The 19,086-nt window shown below is 40.7% G+C and overlaps 1 protein-coding gene across 4 annotated transcripts in view; it reads left to right on the forward strand.

Moving 5' to 3' along the window:
• The first annotated feature begins 1,755 nt into the window (after positions 1-1,755).
• SYTL4 (synaptotagmin like 4) overlaps positions 1,756-19,086 on the forward strand; it is a 69,533-nt gene continuing 52,202 nt past the window's right edge. For 3 of the 4 annotated variants that reach the window (XM_060137605.1, XM_060137606.1, XM_060137607.1), the window contains exon 1: positions 1,756-1,876. The gene's annotated coding sequence lies outside the window, so the exon portion shown is untranslated. The remainder of the gene's footprint in view (positions 1,877-19,086) is intronic. The other variant, XM_060137608.1, reaches the window with a different exon arrangement.

Here is a 19,086-nt window from a genome sequence, read left to right on the forward strand (position 1 = left end):
TGTGATCATATTTTATATTAATGTATATTACTTTCAATTAATACTAGAGCATAAGCATTTTCCTGTCATTATGATCTATGTGTAAATATCATTTTATTGTCTAGATAATATTCTATGACTATACTATAATTTATTTAACCATTGAACCATTAGGGTTTTTTTCCCTAGTATTTTATTATTCTAAGTAATACTGTGATTAACATAATTGTACAAAAAGTTTGTGTACTTTTCTGTTTCCTTAGGAAACATTCATTCATTCATTATACAAATATTAGTGAGGACTTACTATATGCCAGGCACTATGCTAGGTGCAAAATTTTTGCCTTGGGTGGCATGTTGTCACCTACTGAGATAAGAAACAATGGAGGAGGAGCAAATTTAAGAGAAAATGTTTGACTGGATGTGTTGAGTTTGAGACGTCCAAGTGGAGTTGCCAAGAAAGCAGAGCTCAGTGAAGAGGTCTGGATAGAACTACAAAATTACAGTTGTGGCCATATAGATGGTGTAATTCATGCCAAGTGAGTGAAAGATCATTTAGGGAAAGAGTATATGTAGCCTAGTCCTGAGAATGTCTGGCTTTCAGAGGTCAGATAGCAGAAGTGGAATATGCAAAGGAGACTGAGGAGAGGGCAAAGGGATAGGAGGGAAAGCAAAAGAGTATGGCATCATAGATGCCACAGGAAGACTTTCAAGGAGGAGGAAATGGTTAACAGCGTTAAATGTAGGGGAGAGGTCAAGGAAGATAAAAAGGGAAAAATGCCCTATTTATTTATTTAATATAGCTTTTTTGACATGGAGGTCATTGGTTGGGTATCTTGTTGAGCACAGTTTCAGTGGAGTGTTGGGGGAAGGAAGCCAAATTGCTGAGTAAGAAGTAAGGGAATAGAAATTGCCCATAAAGAGGAGCTGGAGAGGTACCTAGTGTGTAGGGAGGATTTTTTTTTTTAAGATGGCAGAGACTTGAGCATGTTTAATTGCTTATGACAGATGAGAGGGACTTGAGCATGGTTAATGGCTGATGAGAAGAATGGAGAAAGAGAGAGAGGGAGGGAGGGAGAGGGGGGAGAGGAATCTGTAATTACTGGGTAAATATAAACTTTTTAAAGTCTATTGATATATATTGCTCACATGCTTTCTAAAAGGGTTTTAAACCAACATACACTCCTACTAGCAATTATGAAAGAGCTTGTTTGAACACTTTGTCTTCATTAAGTGTTATAAAAACAAACAAACAAAACCTTTGCCAAAGAGTTGCATTATGGTTCTAATTTGCTCTTCTTTGATTACTAGTGAGTTTAACCAGTTGTGTCCATGTGTGAATTTAGTCTATGTCCTTTCCCCAAAACGTTTCTATTTTAGACAGACAGTTTTATTTGCTATAAAAAGTGGAAAGTCAAAGGAGCAGGATAGTATCATTATCTTCCCAAGTTATACGGTCTCGAGCCTTCATCTTCTTAGAAGTACACAACAATTTGACAACTTTTGGCTCAGGCTGAGCGGAAGAGAATGATGATGTATCGTCTGAGAGAGTGACCACCAATGGAACCCAGGTCTAGTCTTAGACTGCTATCGACAGGCTTCAAGCACCCTTTGCTAACCGGGGCCGGCATCGCTCCAGTGCCTTAAGGCTTTAGCTCTCGGAGCTCCCCTTCGCTAGGCGCGGCCCCCTACCAAGGAGCCCGGAGCGCTGTGCGGCCCCTTTAAGAGTCCAGCTCCTCCCCCGCTCCAGGGAAAGTTGCAGCTTTTTCCGCCTCCCGGGAGGGTAAGAAGGGCCAGCCGCCTGAGTGGGGTTGCGGTCTTCCCGGACTCGGAGACCCTCCCCTGAATCCGGTACTGGGACGTCTCGCCTTCTCGCGGCACCTGTTGCAGGTGACAGGTAGGTCCGTGGTCCGCGACCGCCCCTCCGCCCTCTGTCCGGGACGCCTCCTGGGCCCCCAGTACCTTTTCGCTGCCTAAGCTCCCCCACCCCCATCTCGGGGACCTGCGCGCTTCCCTACCCCCTTCCGCTCTCCTAGTCTCTCCTTGTCCCTAGCTGATCCCCTGTTCCCTCTCTCCGTCCGCCTGTGCGGACCGCACCCCCCACTCTTTGACTCCCGTCTGTTGGGGCGGTCCCTCCCCACCATTCTGCTTTCTCCCTGCCGCCCCTGACCATTTCCCCGGCCCATCCGTCGCCGCCACGGGCTGTGCTCCTCGGGGCTCTGCTTCCTTCAGAGTGGCCGACTTTTCCCGCCCTCCGGAGCCCGGGGCCCCTCCCGGGAGCTGGCCCTGGGGGCGGAGGTGGGGCCGAGCTCCTAGCGGGAACTGCACCCTCCGGGGCGTCGAGTCACCTTTTCGGGGGTGTCTCTAGAAGCGCCCGGCGGTCGCGCGGGGTCTGGGCCCCGCACTCTTTCCGGACCTCTGACCTCGCGGCGTCCGCTTCCCTGCCCACGGTGGATCCGCCGCAGCTTAAAAGACTGGAGGCCGATTGGCCCCGAGCCCTGCCTCAGTGGGCACCTTCTGCGCTTGGGCTGGGGACCCAGCTGTGTGCTCTGGAGCTGAGCCGCTTTATCTTGCCATCCTTCCAGCAGGCAGCGGGGGTACGCTTCTGGAGGAGGGTCCCACAGCCCTCAGAAGGGACACAGAACGCTTCCGTCTTCTGTGATGGTTTGTAAAGGGGCAGAAAAGATGTTCCTCCTGCCCTTAACGTTGAATAAAATGGTTGGGTTTTTTGGTGGTGAAATCATTTGGTGAGAATTTTGGTGACTCAAACAGGTGATGTTTCTCATCAACCAAAGTTTTCTTCCCCCAGTAGCCTGCCAGCTTCTTCAGGACCAGAGGACCTAGCATTCCAGAATACTGCTTTAGGCAGGGTTGATCCTAGGCCTTGTACATTTGTGCCAGAAATTAGTCTTCAGTACATCTTGTACCTTCTATTTTTAACTGGCTTCTTTTCTGCTTTCAGCTCCCCATCCCCACCCCTCATAAATCCATTAATATTAAGGTGTTAATGACCTTATGTGTTTACCCGCTGGTCTGTGGAGAGAACAATGTTTAATGCAAAGAGTTGAGGCCCTAGTGAAGTTTTCTGCTGTAGTTGTAGCTGTTGGTGTTTTTTTTTTTTTAAAGCACCTGCTGGAAGTCCTAGTAGAAAAAGACCACCAACTTGGCTTGTGAGACTTTTCCTAGCAGGGGATGAACATTTCTGGTAGCACAATTTCAGGTGCCTCTCACTAGGCTAGAGCAGTGAAATGAAGTTTGGAGGCCTGTTCAGGGACAATTGGTCTGTGAGTGTATGTGGCATTCTGATTTTTTTAAAAAAACATTGTTTATTATTATTTTTAATTAATTTTTATTGGAGTATAGTTACTTTACAATGTTGTGTTAGCTTCTGCTGCACAGCAACATGAATCAGCCGTACATATACATATATCCCCTCCCTTTTGGATTTCCCTCCCATTTAGGACCCCACAGTGCATTAAGTAGAGTTCCCTGTGCTATATAGTAGGTTCTCATCAGTTGTCTATTTTATACATGGTATCAATAGTGTATATATGTCAATCCCGATGTCCCAATTCCTCCCTGTGGCATTCTGGTTGATACTCTCTGAGCTTTTCCCCTTAAAGGCTGCTACTAATCATGGTTGTTAGAATTCATTGAGCCAGGGACTATGATAAATTCTTTACATAATTATCTCACATAATCCTAATGATAAGTGTATGTGCTAGGCACTACAATTATAAGCATGCTATGATGAAAGGGAGACTCTGAGAGTTTAAGTGCTTTGTCTCAAATCACCCAACTAATGAGGGGCAGAGCTGGGCCATCTGACTGCCGAACTGTGTTCTTATCCCCTATCACACCACCTCTGCTGTCTTGGATGTTAGGAACACTAAATAGCTCACAGGTGAGGACTAAGTGATTAAAAATTTCCCTTCCAAGCTGAAGCCTAAGTTTTGGTCCTTGACTCCACCTCAGAGGCACTGCAGAGACTTTGGACCACTTACCTCACTGATGTCTTACCCACTTCACTTCCAACATGAGGCTGGTTGCCACGTTGCCACTATAAGTACACACCCCTGGGTGTACCTAGTTGAATGAAACCTTCGGGGATCTCAACTCAGAAGGAATTGTCTTGAAGTTAGAGAGGGTGACCCTGGATTCTAGGGATGTGCGCCTGACTCAACTTTTTCTTTTCCTGCTGGCTAGGGGAGAAATGAGGGTGTGGAAAGTGATAAGGATTTCCCAACAGCCAGGACAGAGAGCCTGAGGGTGAGTGTGTGCTTGTTTTATCATGGGATGGATGGAGTACCTTAAGGAGGGACAGTCCACAAGAAAATGTCCTTTCTGATTCCATCTCTGGGTCTTTGCTCAAGTTACTCCTTTTTTTTTTTTCCCCCTGAAGAGAGACTTTCCCACCCATGACCACTCTCCTGCCATTAATTCATATTCATCTCAAGATTTAGCTCTAAAGTCACCTCCTTTGGGACAGCCTTACTGAACACACACAGTTCCTTCCCCTAAGCAGAATTACCAGTTATTCTGTGTCCTAAAGCACTTTGTTTACACCTCAGGAAAATTCCTTAACACCTCTCTCAGTTGGTTTTCCACCTGGAAGGTACCTCTCTGAGTACAAGGTCTACATCTTAGAGCTCCCTTTGTCTTGAGCACAAGAGATTAACAAATATTTGTGCTAGGAACTGGGAATACCATGCCTTCAAGGGCCTGAGATCAGGTGATGGTGGGATTGAAGTACAGAAGACACCTTTTTGAGGCACTTGAAATCCGACAGCTCGGAGTTTGTATTTAAATGTCACCTTAGTGAGGCCGTTCTTAACCACCCTATTTAAGCTTATAACCCCTTCCATGAACATTCTATATGCCCCTTCCCTACCTTATTACTCTAATGTAATATATTATGTATTTTATTCATTTTTCTTTCTTATTGTCTGTTCCTCTCCTCCCTCCATAATGGAAGTTCCATGTGGGCAGGGATTGCCATCTGTTTTATTCACCAGTGGACCCCAGCATCCATAACAGAGCCTGGCACATCCTAGGTGCTTGCTAATATTTGTTAATTGAATTAATGAATGACATTACCATGCTAGGAAATGGCACTCTTTTGTGTTCTCCTGGACCTGAAACTAAGTGTCCCCAGTCTGCCCCAGGCCCAGTTTTCACACAGCTTTGCTTTGAGAGTGCATGCCTGATGGCAACTTTGACCTAGTTGGAAGTACTTCCTCTCTTTTGAAGGCATGAGTCTCTGGATGGAAACTTCTAAAGTTTAAAGTGGAAATGTGAAGATGCTGTACTTCTTGTGGGTAGGAAGGGGGGTTGCACTTAGAAGAGGGAGTATGGCTTGTCAGATGTCTTGAGGCGTTTGTTCAGTGAGCTCATAAGAAGCTGGAGAAAGTTCCTGTGTGATAGGGAAGTGAACAGCCCAAACGAATAAAAGATGCCAACCAGATTAAGCTTCTGGCCTCAAGTCACTCAGCCTTTTAGGCATGAGGTAGTTATGAGATTATGAACTTTATGGAAAAGCCATTGCTGATTACTATTGGTGTAGTACTTGACGAGTTTTATACTAGGAGAATTATACAATGTGAGGAAACCACTGTGTAACAGAAAAGAAAAAAATAGTACTGTTCTATTTAAATGCTTTGAAGTATTCAGAAAGAAAAATAAGGCTAGAATCTTTTAAAAGACAGGCTTGGAAGGAGTTGGACCCTTGATACAGTGGTAAATATGTGATTTTCCACAATTTGATGTATGGTAACTTCTCTGAAACTGAAGTTTGTACAAAAAACTTCTACCCAGCCTCCTCTTCTACTCAGTTTATCTCCCCAACCTCTCAGCAGTGGAGTGACCCAGAGCTCAGTCCATTGACTTTTCTCTATCCAGAATCTTTCCAGATGCATTCATCCAGCCACATGGCTTTATTTTCTTTTTTAATTTTTTTAACATCTTTATTGGAGTATAATTGCTTTACAATGGTGTGTTAGTTTCTGCTTTATAACAAAGTGAATCAGCTATACATATACATATATCCCCATATCTCCGCCCTCTTGCGTCTCCCTCCCACCCTCCCTATCCCAACTCTCCAGGTGTTCACAAAGCACCAGCTGATCTCCCTGTGCTATGAGGCTGCTTCCCACTAGCTATCTATTTTACATTTGGTAGTATTTATAAGTCCATGCCACTCTCTCACTTCGTCCCAGCTTACCCTTTCCCCTCCCCATGTCCTCAAGTCCATTCTCTACATCTGTGTCTTTATTCCTGTCTTGCCCCTAGGTTCTTTATGACCTTTTTTTTTTAAGATTCCATATATATGTGTTAGCATATGGTATTTGTTTTTCTCTTTCTGACTTACTTCACTCTGTATGACAGACTCTAGGTCCATCCACCTCACTACAAATAACTCAATTGCCTTTCTTTTTATGGCTGAGTAATATTCCATTGTATATATATGTGCCACATCTTCTTTATCTATTCATCTGTTGATGGACACTTAGGTTGCTTTCATGTCCTGGCTATTGTAAGTAGAGCTGCAATGAACATTGTGGTACATGACTCTTTCTGAATTATGGTTTTCTCAGGGTATATGCCCAGTAGTGGGATTGCTGGGTCATATGGTAGTTCTATTTGTAGTTTTTTAAGGAACCTCCATACTGTTCTCCATAGTGGTTGTATCAATTTACATTCCACCAACAGTGAAAGAGGGTTCCCTTTTCTCCACACCCTCTCCAGCATTTATTGTTTTTTAGATTTTTTGATGATGGCCATTCTGACTGGTGTGAGGTGATACCTCATTGTAGTTTTGATTTGCATTTCTCTAATGATTAGTGATGTTGAACATTCTTTCATGTGTTTGTTGGCAATCTGTATATCTTCTTTGGAGAAATGTCTATTTAGGTCTTCTGCCCATTTTTGGATTGGGTTATTTGTTTTATTGATATTGAGTTGCATGAGCTGCTTGTAAATTTTGGAGGTTAATCCTTTGTCAGTTGCTTCATTTGCAAATATTTTCTCCCATTCTGAGGGTTGTCTTTTCATCTTATTTATGGTTTCTTTTCCTGTGCAAAAGCTTTTAAGTTTCATTAGGTCCAAATTTGTTTATTTTTATTTCCATTTCTCTAGGAGGTGGGTCAAAAAGGATCTTGCTGTGATTTATGTCATAGAGTGTTCTGCCTATGTTTTCCTTTAAGAGTTTTATAGTGTCTTAGCCCCATGGCTTTAAATGCCATCTGTCTGTACACTCATCATTTCCAAATTTATGTCTCTGTCCCAAGCCTTTCTTCTAAGCTACAGCCTCATATATCCGATGGCCTATTCAACATTCCTACTTGGATATCAAATAGACATCTCAAATATAACTTGGCCAAAACAGGACTCTTTCTTTTTCTTTCTTTTTTTTAATTGAAGTATAGTTGATTTACAATGTTGTATTTATTTCTGCTGTATAGCAAAGTGATTCAATTATATATACATGTGTATATGTGTGTGCATGTATATTTATATATGTATATATATATATATATATATATATATATATACACACACACATACATACATACATACACATATATATACACACACACATATTTTTTGCCACACCACGGGGCTTGCAGGATCTTAGTTCCCCGACCAGGGATTGAACCCACGCTCTCAGCAGTGAAAGTGTAGAGTCCTAACCACTGGACCACCAGGGAATTCCATATACATTCTTTTTTTTAATATTCTTTTCCATTATGATTTATCATAGGATAATTGAATATAGTTCTCTGTGCTATATAGTAGGACCTTGTTGTTTAGCCATCCTTTATTTACTACTTTGCATCTGCTAATCCCAAGCTCCTAATCCATCCCTTCCCCAACTGCCTCCCCCTTGGCAACCAGTAGTCTGTTCTTTATGTCCACGATTTTGTTTCCAAAACAGGACTCTTGAGTCCTCTCAAATCCCTAGCCCCTTCCCTCAGCCTCCCCAATCTCAGTAAAATGGCACCATCATCTATTCAGTTGCTCAAACCAAGAACCTAGGGTCACCCTTGATTCCTGTCTTTCTCTCACCCCCCCCACACCCAATTCATCAGTAAGTCCTGTTGACCTGAACTTCCAACCATGTCATTATATTCTTTATTTTAATTTTTTAAAAAAATTATTTTATTTATTTTTAGCTGCATTGGGTCTTCATTGCTGCGTGCGGGCTTTCTCTAGTTGTGGCAAGAGGGGGCTACTCTTTGTTGTGGTGTGTGGGCTTCTCATTGTGGTGGCTTGTTGCGGAGCACAGGCTCTCGGCGTGCAGGCTTCAGTCATTGTGGCACGTGGCCTCTGTAGTGGCTCATGGGCTCTAGTGCACAGGCTCAGTAGTTGTGGTGCATGGGCTCAGTTGCCCCACAGCATGTGGGATCTTCCCAAACCAGGGCTTGAACCCATGTCCCCTGCATTGGCAGGAGGATTCTTAACCACTGTGCCACAAGGGAAGCCCCATGTCATTATATTCTGTCACGTCTCCATTTCCTCTGTCACCCTAGTCCAAGCCACGACATGCTGCAATAAGCATCTTTGCACAATACTCAATGATGTATGTAGATCTAGATAGACACACAGAAATATTTCTGTGGGATAGCTTTCTAGTAGAAGAATTGTTGGGTCAAAGGATATGCACATTTAAAAAATGTGAATAGGCATCACAAAAGTGTCATCCAAGAGGATTTACAATCTCACCATTGAGAGTGCTTTTCCTCATGCCCTTGAATGGACAGTCTTTAATTTTTGCCAATCTGATAGGTGAAAAATAGCATCTAACTGATTTAACTTTCATTTATCTGGTCACTAGTAAGGCTGAGTATCTTCATGTGTGTTAGCTATTTGTATTTTTCCTAAGACTTGCTCCTTAATATCCTTTGCACATTTTTCTTTTGGATTATATATTTCATTTGTTTATAAGAACACTATTATTAGGGATATTTAACCATTGCCTATTATACAGTGCAATTTTTTTTTCTCTTTAGTCTGCCATATGTCGTAACTTTGTTCGTGATGTGTACCCCTCTCATAATCAGATAAAACATACTATAAAACATTTAAAAAACATGCTCATTAGATTTGGCAATTAGGATCTCAGTGATGACATCAGTGCAGTAGGAGGAGAGAGGCAGATTGTAGAGGTTTGGGGAGAGAGCACTTAGAGGGACTGATAAGGAATACAGTATACATTTGGAAGAGGCTTGGCTATGATAGGAAGGACAGCGTTTCCTATAGACAGTGGGGCACAGGGGAGAAGAAAATGTTAATTTCGTTCCCTTTTAAATATAGGAGAGAGATGAGCCCATTTATGTGTAGATGGCACAGAGCCTGATCCATGCAAGGTCGCTGAGGAAGCAGAAGGGTGGGGACTTCAGAGTGAAAGAGGTGAAAAGACGGGTTTAGAGAAAGGGAGGTAGCTCTTTCATTGAGACAGGAGGGAAAGAGGGCAGGATTGGTGAAGCTGTGGAGGAGGAAGGAGCTATGGAAGGACAGGATTTTGCGGGAGGTTCCAACTGATGAGAGCATTGAGGGGTTGGAACAGCATTTGAGAGGGATGAATAGAGGAGCTCTTTAGAGGCAAACCATCCAGATTGCCACATCATAGTGAGCCTAGAAAGGCTTGGATAACTTGAGTTTGTCTCTCACCAAGTCACAGAACCCTGTATCCATTCTCTCCAACAGCACTCATCAGCCCAGGTGTAGAGACAGAGTGGAGTCAGTCTAGTTTGGGGGATTTTTCTGGGTGCTGTGACAGACATATAAGAGGGTAGGAGACTGGACAGTGCTGCCAGAATAGTTGAAATGACGGACCACTGTGGCTTTCATATCTGTGTCTATCTAAACCTACCTTGAACTTGAGTAATTCGTAAGAGATGGAAAATTTCCATGACCTCTACACTGTTTCTTGTTTGTATTTCTGTCAACTCAGGCATCAGAATAGCTTTAGTATCAGTGTCTTTAAACTATTGTTTGTAATTTCTCAGAAAGTATGGGTTGATTTACTGAGAGCCAACAATGTGCCAGTTTCTAGGCTAGGTGCTTGAGATATAGTGGAGAAGAAGGTAGACGATGGCCTTTTTTTTGGTAGAACTTATTTCAGCAGGGGAGGTATGTGTTAAAAAAAAGAACATAATATATAATCAGTGATTTAATCGCAATTGTGAGAAGTTGAAGTTCAGCTTTTTAGAAATCAAATTTAAATTTATTTATTTATTTTAATTTTTATTGGAATATAGTTGATTTAAAATGTTGTGTTAGTTTCTACTGTACAGCAAAGTTAATCAATTATACATATACAAATATCCGCTCTTTTTAAGGTTCTTTTCCCATATAGGTTATTACAGAATATTGAGTAGAGTTCCTTGTGCTCTATAGTAGGTCCTTATTAGTTCAAAACTGATTTGCATTTGCCAACAAAGTATGCGAGTACTTCTTACATCTTCCCTTTTAAAATTAAATATTGTCTTTAAAATTTTGCTTAATTGATAGGCAAAGATAAAAATAATCTTTATTACCAGTAAGAGTGAAACTTTTTCTTTTTTACATCTATTGGCCATTTGATCTTCCTCCTTCAAGAATTATCTCTTCATGCTCTTGGTTTATTGGACACTTACCTCTTCTTATTTTTTACCTCTTCTTTTTATTTTTCCATGTTTGAAACCATTAACCACCTTTCTCTCCTCCCTTATCTCTGGAACACTAAAATATATCTTACACAGTCTCTCTGGCCATTCCCTTTTGATCTCCTTTGAACTTCTTTCTTACCTACTTTGGAAATGTTGGTGTGCTTAGGAATCTGACTACATTTTTATTACTTGACCCAATAAAAGATAACATATAAGTCTTCCATTCTCTTCTCTGCATCCCATTCACCAGGGGTAACAATATTAAATTTGTATCCCCTTTCAGACATTTTCCATGCCCATATGAAATATTTCCTTTCTTCCTTCCATCCATCTATTCATCCATCCATCCATCCTGTCTGCAATTATATGTTACAAAATACAAATGGAATTATAGTATATATGTTTTGCAGTGTATTTTTTACTTAATATTTTTGGCATGCTTTCAATGTCAATATATATATAACTACCTCTTTTTTTTGGCTGTGCCCCCCGGCATGCAGGATTTTAGTTCCCCAGCCAGGGATCAAACCTGTGCCTGCTGCAGTGCTGCAGTTTAAGCTTGGGGTCTTAACCACTGGACTGCCAGGGAAGTCTTCTACCTCTTTCTTTTTAACAGTGACATAGTATTCCATTATATGTATGTACCATAGTTTATTTAATCAGTTTCTTATTGATGCTTAAATTGTATATATATTTTTTTCTGGTTTAAACATTGAGCATCCTTATGATATATGTTTGTGCATCTACTTGAATATCAATAGGAGAAGTTTTTCAAAATGGAATGGCTCCATTGAAAAATGGTCAGTGTTGCTAAAGATTCAGAGAGGTCTACGACAATAAAAACTGACTACTGTCCATTGGATTTAGGAGGTTCTTGTTGACCTTAGAGCAATTTCAGGGGAGTGGAGGGAGGAATTCTAGACTTTGGTGGGCTGAGAAATGTTTGGGGATATGAAGAAGTGGAGGCAGTGGATATGGACAATTCCTTAGAGAAATTTGGCTCTGAAGAGCAAAGAAAGGGTGGTAGTAGGGGAAGGGTTGAGATCCAGAGAAATTTTTTCTTTTCTTCTTCTTTTTTTTTAAATTTAGGAGGACTTAGATGTCTTTAAAGGCTGATGGGAAGGAAGAGGTAATTGATAGAGCAAAGTCCTTACCGAGTAAAGTCCTCATGCCAGATGGGAGAGGATCCAGAATGAAATGGAGAGATTACCCTTAAACAAGAGGAAGGACATTACAGTTGGGAAGAACAAAAAGTGAACAGATATAGATGAAAATGGGTTTATAGACTTGGTGGCAGGAACTTGTCTGAGAGTGTTTATATTTCCCTATGATGGAAGAGGAAAGGTCATCCTCTTAGAGCAGGGGTTGAAGTGGAGCAGGGTTTGGGTTGGAGTATTGAGGTGCTTGAAGAAGGTTTGAAATACTGTGGTGAGCAGGAGAGCAAGCTAGGACTAGGGAAGCATAGCTGGAGTGTCAGGCAGTGTTGAAGTGAGCTTGGCAACCAAGAATTCATATTGATCATAATCTACCAGATTGTGATTATTTTCTTCAGTAGATATCAGTAGTCCCAGTGCAGGCATAAGGCACAACAGTTGGGCTCTCCTAGGGTTACGTTTTTGTTAGATATTTGCAATGAAAATGGGTTATTGAGGATATTGACAAGAGTGCAGTTGAAACAATAGAATCCAAACTGTCTAGGAAAGGAAGTGAAGACAGGAAGGAGCTGACAGGGTGGGAGTGAAAGGTCTATGGAGGACTACTTCCCTGCCATGAGGTCTGAGAACTGGTGTAGGGCTGGGGGAGGTCATTGAGTGAACAGGCCAGAAGGACAGGGGATTGTAGTTAAGAGTGGGATATTTGAATTAATGATATCAAATGTGGAGAAGTCCTGGGTGATAAGTTCTTGGGTGTGGCTGAGTATGATATATAGTATTTTTTTTTTTTTTTTTTGCGGTACGCGGGCCTCTCACTGCTGTGGCCTCTCCCGTTGTGGAGCACAGTCTCCGGACGCACAGGCTCAGCAGCCATGGCTCACGGGCCCAGCCGCTCCGTGGCATGTGGGATCTTCCCAGACCGGGGCACGAACCCGCGTCCCCTGCATCAGCAGGCGGACTCTCAACCACTGCGCCACCAGGGAAGCCCGATATATAGTATTTTTGATGCCAGCTCATTCATTCAACAAATATTTATTGTGTGCATATTATGTGCCAGACAGCACTCTTGGCACTGAAGGGTACAGAAGTGAACAAAACAAAGTCCCTTCTCTCAAACAATTTATTATCTAGTGGGGGAGATTATTAATTTTTATAAAATAAAAGGGCATCCTCATTGAAATGCTGATTACTGAATGTGTAATACTAAGGTCACATGTTTATGCATGTGGGGCTAGGAAAGTCCATCTAGACATTTTGAGTGCCTTGATTTATTGTAAGTTATATTAACTGCATTACGAAAATTCATATATCTTCCCCGCTTAGAACTTTTAAAGGTACTTTTATATGCTATGTCAGAATTGAAGACAAAACAAATATATAATACATGCAATTTGAACATTTTAGCAGTTTTAAATTTTTTATAATACTTCAGTATTTTTTTAATATTAGGACATTGCTTCTAGCTATAGACCAGATGTTGATAATACATGTACTAACCTTGTTCTAGGGATTTGATGTAATGTGTCAAGTAATTATGGTTAAGCAGCTTAGGAGGGAAAGAGAGCTTGTATGTTAACACTTTATCTTTATTTTATATTCTCCAATTTTTACCTACTCTTTTGTGTACATATACTCATGTATACATTTATTAATGTTTTATTTGAAAGAAATTAGCATTTATTTTATGTCTTACAGACCTTAAATAACACCTTAAAATTATCTGCCATATATATAGTTCAATTTAAGTTCACCTGCAGGTTATTTCACTGTGTTTAAGGTTTCTGTGGCCATAGCTAGATCACAGCATCCCTAAAATTAAAAAAGAAACCAAATGCATGAAATCACAGTTATGTGTGAACATGGGCTGGATTAGTCATGAACCATCGTGATTTCTTATTTAAGGGGACTGTGTGAGTGATTTTTAGGTGATGTGGCCTACAAGAAAGAATTAGATGCTAGCTAGAGTTCAGTTTAGAAATCCCCACCATCTGTGACCCAGGCAGGAGAAGAGGGTCTTCCCTGGGGGGATGCTGGTTTATCAAAGCTTGTTGACTAAGGAAAGATAATGGAGTTTCACAGGGTGATGAGGCTTATTGAAAAATGACAATGTGTCAGCTATCACCAGACTTAAAAATAAAGTGTTTTATGCATATAAACCTGGATTTTAAAGCATTCTGTTCTTTTAGTTGTGGATTTTTTATCTTTTTAAAAAAGCTTTTGGGCTGTTAAGGAAAGTGACTTGGGCAGAGGAGGGGATGAACTGGCCATCCTTCTCCCCATTAACCTCATGGGGTTCTAGTGAGCCTGTCTGGCTCCTGTGAGAGGAAGCTTCTAAGAAGTGTACATCTTGCAAGCTGGAAAGCCAAATGGGATTTGTCTTAATAAATGCATTTCTCCTGTTGCTGAGGGGAGTGTTTAGACACATGGTCTTGTTTTCTACTTACTTCTATGTACCACGTTTATGGAGATCTGCCTTCTAGGATCGGTGGTAGGTTTAAGACGCCTGGAATTGCTGAGGAGCAGGAAAAGTGTGAAACCATGAAAATAAGACCACATTTCCATGTATCAAAATAACCACTCTGCACGAGAAATATATATATTTTAAGACATCCCACTTCCCTCTGGCACTTACTTTAGAGAAGTATTAATATATATTATTTTAAGTGGGAATTTCTTCAAACTGTTTATGAACAGAATTTGGTGGCATTGAAAGGTAACCATGTGGATTCAATCTGGAGGAAACTGTCCCCATCTGTGTTTCTAAGAGCTAACAAAAGAGATTATATTTTAGTTACTCCCCCCATATATACTCCTACCATCATTTAGAAGGGGTGTCCTGGATGAGGAGAATGGGTCCTTTCCCATGTGTAGAGTTGCTCTGAGCCTGGTGCACGTTATTGTGTGGGGAGGTCAGGGGTAAGAAGGTAAGGTAAGGTAAGCTGGACCACTGGCCTTTCAAACATTCATCTGATATTAGCTGAGGACTTTTAAAAAACTGTACCTCCAGCTCCTGTGGGAAGGATGTCCCCTTTTCCAAATATTACCATGTACAAGCAGTATTATCAGAATATGAAGAGACCCTATAGCATAAAGAGCTCAGACTCTGGAATCAGACTGCCTGGGCTCAAAAACCAGACTGTTCCTTATAGGGCATATGACCTTGGGCAAGTTATTTGCTCGATGGGTGTCTCACTTTCCTCATTTGCAAAGAATTATAATAATAGTACCTACCTCATAATATGATTGTGAGACTAAATGACTCCATGTATGTAAAGTGCTTAGAAAAGTGCTTGGTACATAGTAAACATTATAGAAGTGTTAGCTGCTTTCTTCTTCCTTTCTTCTTCTTCTTCATCTTCATCTTCATCAGTTGGTAGATATATTAAAAGGAGGTAAAACTGCAAAATGCCTCAGTACATGCAAACTCCACATTTGCAGAACCTATTTTGGAAAGGATTGTGGGGGACAAGAGAACCTTACTGCAAACCCAAAATCAGAATCTTGTAAAATTGAGAGCTATTATACATTTCTCATTGTTAGGGGAAAATGAAAAACACCTTGGCTACCATAACGCTTTTGAGAAAGGACCCCATTGCGGGCAGGCCTGGGTATGTTGTCTGAGTTGTAGATTTGCTCCATGGGTGGGCTTGCGGGGGCCTGGACCCCAGCCGACCACTGGGAAGCCTCAGTTGCCCTTTTGTTTTGTAGCCTTGATTCTCACACCTCTATTTTGTCTCCACTCTTGCTTTTCTTCTTTTTGATCCTAGTTTTTAAATTTATGCTATTTTGTTATGTTTTATGCATCTCTGTGAGTCACTTTAAACTCTGTCTGGAACAGTGTATAAATAAATATCTTTTAAACTGATCATATCTAATTACTAATATTTGCTTAATATTTACGCTTGTCAGCTACCTCCCTGCAGAGAGGTGACTTTCCATCTGGGCAAGAATACTGATTCGATTTCTCAAATTTCATAGTAAGATTTCAAAACTGCAATTTGCTCATATATTTTCTAAAGCATCTGGTTAATAATAATAAAATTAAACAGCTACCAAAATTGATTGCTTATTCTAGGCCAGGCACTATGCTATGCCCTTTAATCATGACATATATTTGAATCCTCACAGCCTTAAGCAAGAGCTGTTATTATTAATCACCATTTTTACAGATTGGGAAACTGAGACTCAGGGAGGTTGAGTAACTGGCCCAAGGTCACACAGCTAAAAAGTAGTGAAGCTGTGCTTGGAACCTGGCTCCAGACCCAGTGCTTGTAGTTACTTTTCTATGCCATACTGCTCTTAGTTAGAAATGTAGCACATCATTGGAACTTCCCTGGTGGCACAGTGGTTAAGAATCCGCCTGCCAATGCAGGGGACATGGGTTCGAGCCCCGGTCCGGGAAGATCCCACATGCTGCGGAGCAACTGAGCCCGTGTGCCACAACTACTGAGCCTGAGCTATAGAGCCCACAAGCCACAACTACTGAGCCCGCGTGCCACAACTACTGAATCCTGTGTGCCTAGAGCTCGTGCTCCACAACAAGAAATGTCACCGCAATGAGAAGCCTGCGCACTGCAATGAAGAGTAGCCCCCACTTGTTGCAACTAGAGAAAGCCCGCACGCAGCAATGAAGACCCAATGCAGCCAAAAATAAAATAATTAATTAATTTAAAAAAAGAAATCTAGCACATCAGAACTCCAAGTCCTAGTAGAAGAGACTGTTCTGTGTTACAGAATATTCACAGGTCCTGCAGATTTTACACCAGTGTTAATTCTTCAGTATGCCCCTTTTCATCTCTACTACCATTGCCCTCTATTTAGGGCTCTCATTATCTTCCCCCTGGATTTATACCAGAGCCTCCTCAAATCTATATTCTGAAAAACTGTCAGAGTGATCTAATGAGTCCTTGCCTTCCCTAAAAGTCCTCAGTCGTTCCCATGGTCAAAGGCTAATTATCCATGTTTCTGAGCATAGCATATCAAGCTCCTCCTTTGATCCCCACCTACCTCTTCCACATCCTTCCTTACAATTTGATATACAGTATCAGTGCACTCCTTGCCTATACCAGATTGCTTTGTGCCTCCGTGCTTTTGCTTTTGCTTTTGTAAATGCTGTGCCCTCTACCTGGTTAACTAACTGGTAGACATTATTTACAGCTAGTTCATGTGCCACTGTTGGTGTTTCTTTCTAGTCCCCTTTCCCCAAGCTGGAATAGGTGTACCACCTTAGCATTCCCATAATACCCTGTGTGTATATTTCTTTGATTACCATGTTCTTTTATGATTATTTAACTATCTCCTTCGATAGACTGTGTGTTCTTTGTGGGCAGGTACTCTGCATTGTTTTGTCCTTAGCCAGCTAGCACAGCACTTAGCACATAGTTGGCCCTCTTAACTAGTGAGCATTCTGTAAACAGTGCAGAATGCAGAGCTCCAGGTCAGGGGAAGAAGTAGGATTTTGAAGGCCTGAAATCACACAGACATTCAGAGATAACTACCAGCACAGGAGAGGGAGGTCTCACAGAAGAATCTTTGGGACCAGATACATTTACATTATTTAATCTAGGATCCAGAAGGGACTTGAGGAGATGGGAGTTGAAAGGGACAATTGATAAAATAACCAACACAGTATCTCAATGTAAACATTTTGTTGACTATAAGCAATGTTGCATGCTCACTCAGCTGGTTACCAACCAAAACGATGTTCTCAGTTGGTGCCTTTGTGCATAGGTGGCTGGATCCAAACAAGGGGATTTAGGGAAGCCCTGCATCCCTGGAAGCTTTCTTTATTACATGGAGTTCTTTTGTTTGTTTGTTTGTTTTGAGTTCTGCAGACTCACCACATAACCTGTTTTGGTTTCATTTTTCTGTGCTCTAAGATCCACTCTCTTTTACCGTTAGATTTTCAAATAATTAGTTTTTTTCCCCAAAGTGGGCTGGATTTTGCTAGCTATGCTTCATTCATGTTTTAGAAACCCACACATGTAATAGGTATTAATTCTGACAGTGCTAGATTGGTCTGCTTCAGACACTATAATTGCCTTGGTCACAATTAGTTAATAGAGTCCACTTTGGAATGTACCTTATGGCAGCACAAATCCTTATTCATTAAGTTGCCCTACTCGCATCAGGCCAACTATATTATAGTCATCAGAATGATTTATTCTTTCCTAATTAACATATAACTATATGCAAGCAGAATCACAATAATACATGTCAATTCATAAGAATGATTTCCCTTCACCCTTCTTTAAGCAAAGCATTTCCCAACTTTTTTGATCACTCTCCCTTACTACCAAAAATTTCAATCACCCCTAATATACATATATTTATTTACAAACTATATATTTGCCACTGTCCTAATATTATATATTATAAAGCATTTACAAAAATAGAAATAAAGAAGGATATGAGATGAAACGAATGCTTTTCAGATTATTTTAATATTTATTAATAGTGTGACAACCTTTGCTCTCATTTCGATGAGAGCAGTGACATTGTGCGCTTCGTTTAAACAAAATCTTGGTTTATGATACAGCTACCTGAAGGTCTGATTCTAAGTTGTTTATTTTTATACTTGATTTTAATGACTGTTGTAGCTGAGTAAAGGATACCTCACAAAACATATAAATCTAAAAATAAAAAAGTGCATTGTTGGATGCACTTACTAAATAACAATACACATATTGTAGTTTCAGGTAACAATTATACAAACGTTTTGTTGCTGTTCCATCTTCTCAGCTCTCAGCATGCTGTCTTTTCCCATTTTTAACAAATGGTTCAAAACTCGTGGAACTTCTTCATTTGGAAGAGTTAGACGATGAAGTACATCTTTTAAGAAACAAAAATAATAATAGAAACATTTTCATATCTACTCTGTATTATTTATTCTTTATAAAAAGCCCCTTTGATGTAAAACAGTTTACTGTTTGAATGCATTTAAAGTCTGCTACTGCCTTATAGGAATTCTAGGAGTGTAAAACTGCTGATTGCAAGGTTTAGTTACATTTAATCTTAAAACTTTAAAAAGCAAATTTACTGAGTTATAATTTGCATACAATAAACTGTGCATATTTAAATTATACAAGTTGATAAATTTTGACATCTCTCTATACCCATGAAACCATTACCAAAATCAAGAAAGTAAACATATCTATTACCTTCAAAAGTTTCCTTATGCCATTTTGTAATCCTTCCTTCCTGTTTGTATTATATCCCTCTTTTCCCACAACCACTGATCTGTTTTCTGTCACTATAGATTAATTTGCATTTTCTAGAGTTTTATATAAATGAAATCATGTACT

This window comes from Lagenorhynchus albirostris, chromosome X, assembly GCF_949774975.1.
Source record: "Lagenorhynchus albirostris chromosome X, mLagAlb1.1, whole genome shotgun sequence".
NCBI lineage: Eukaryota > Metazoa > Chordata > Mammalia > Artiodactyla > Delphinidae > Lagenorhynchus > Lagenorhynchus albirostris.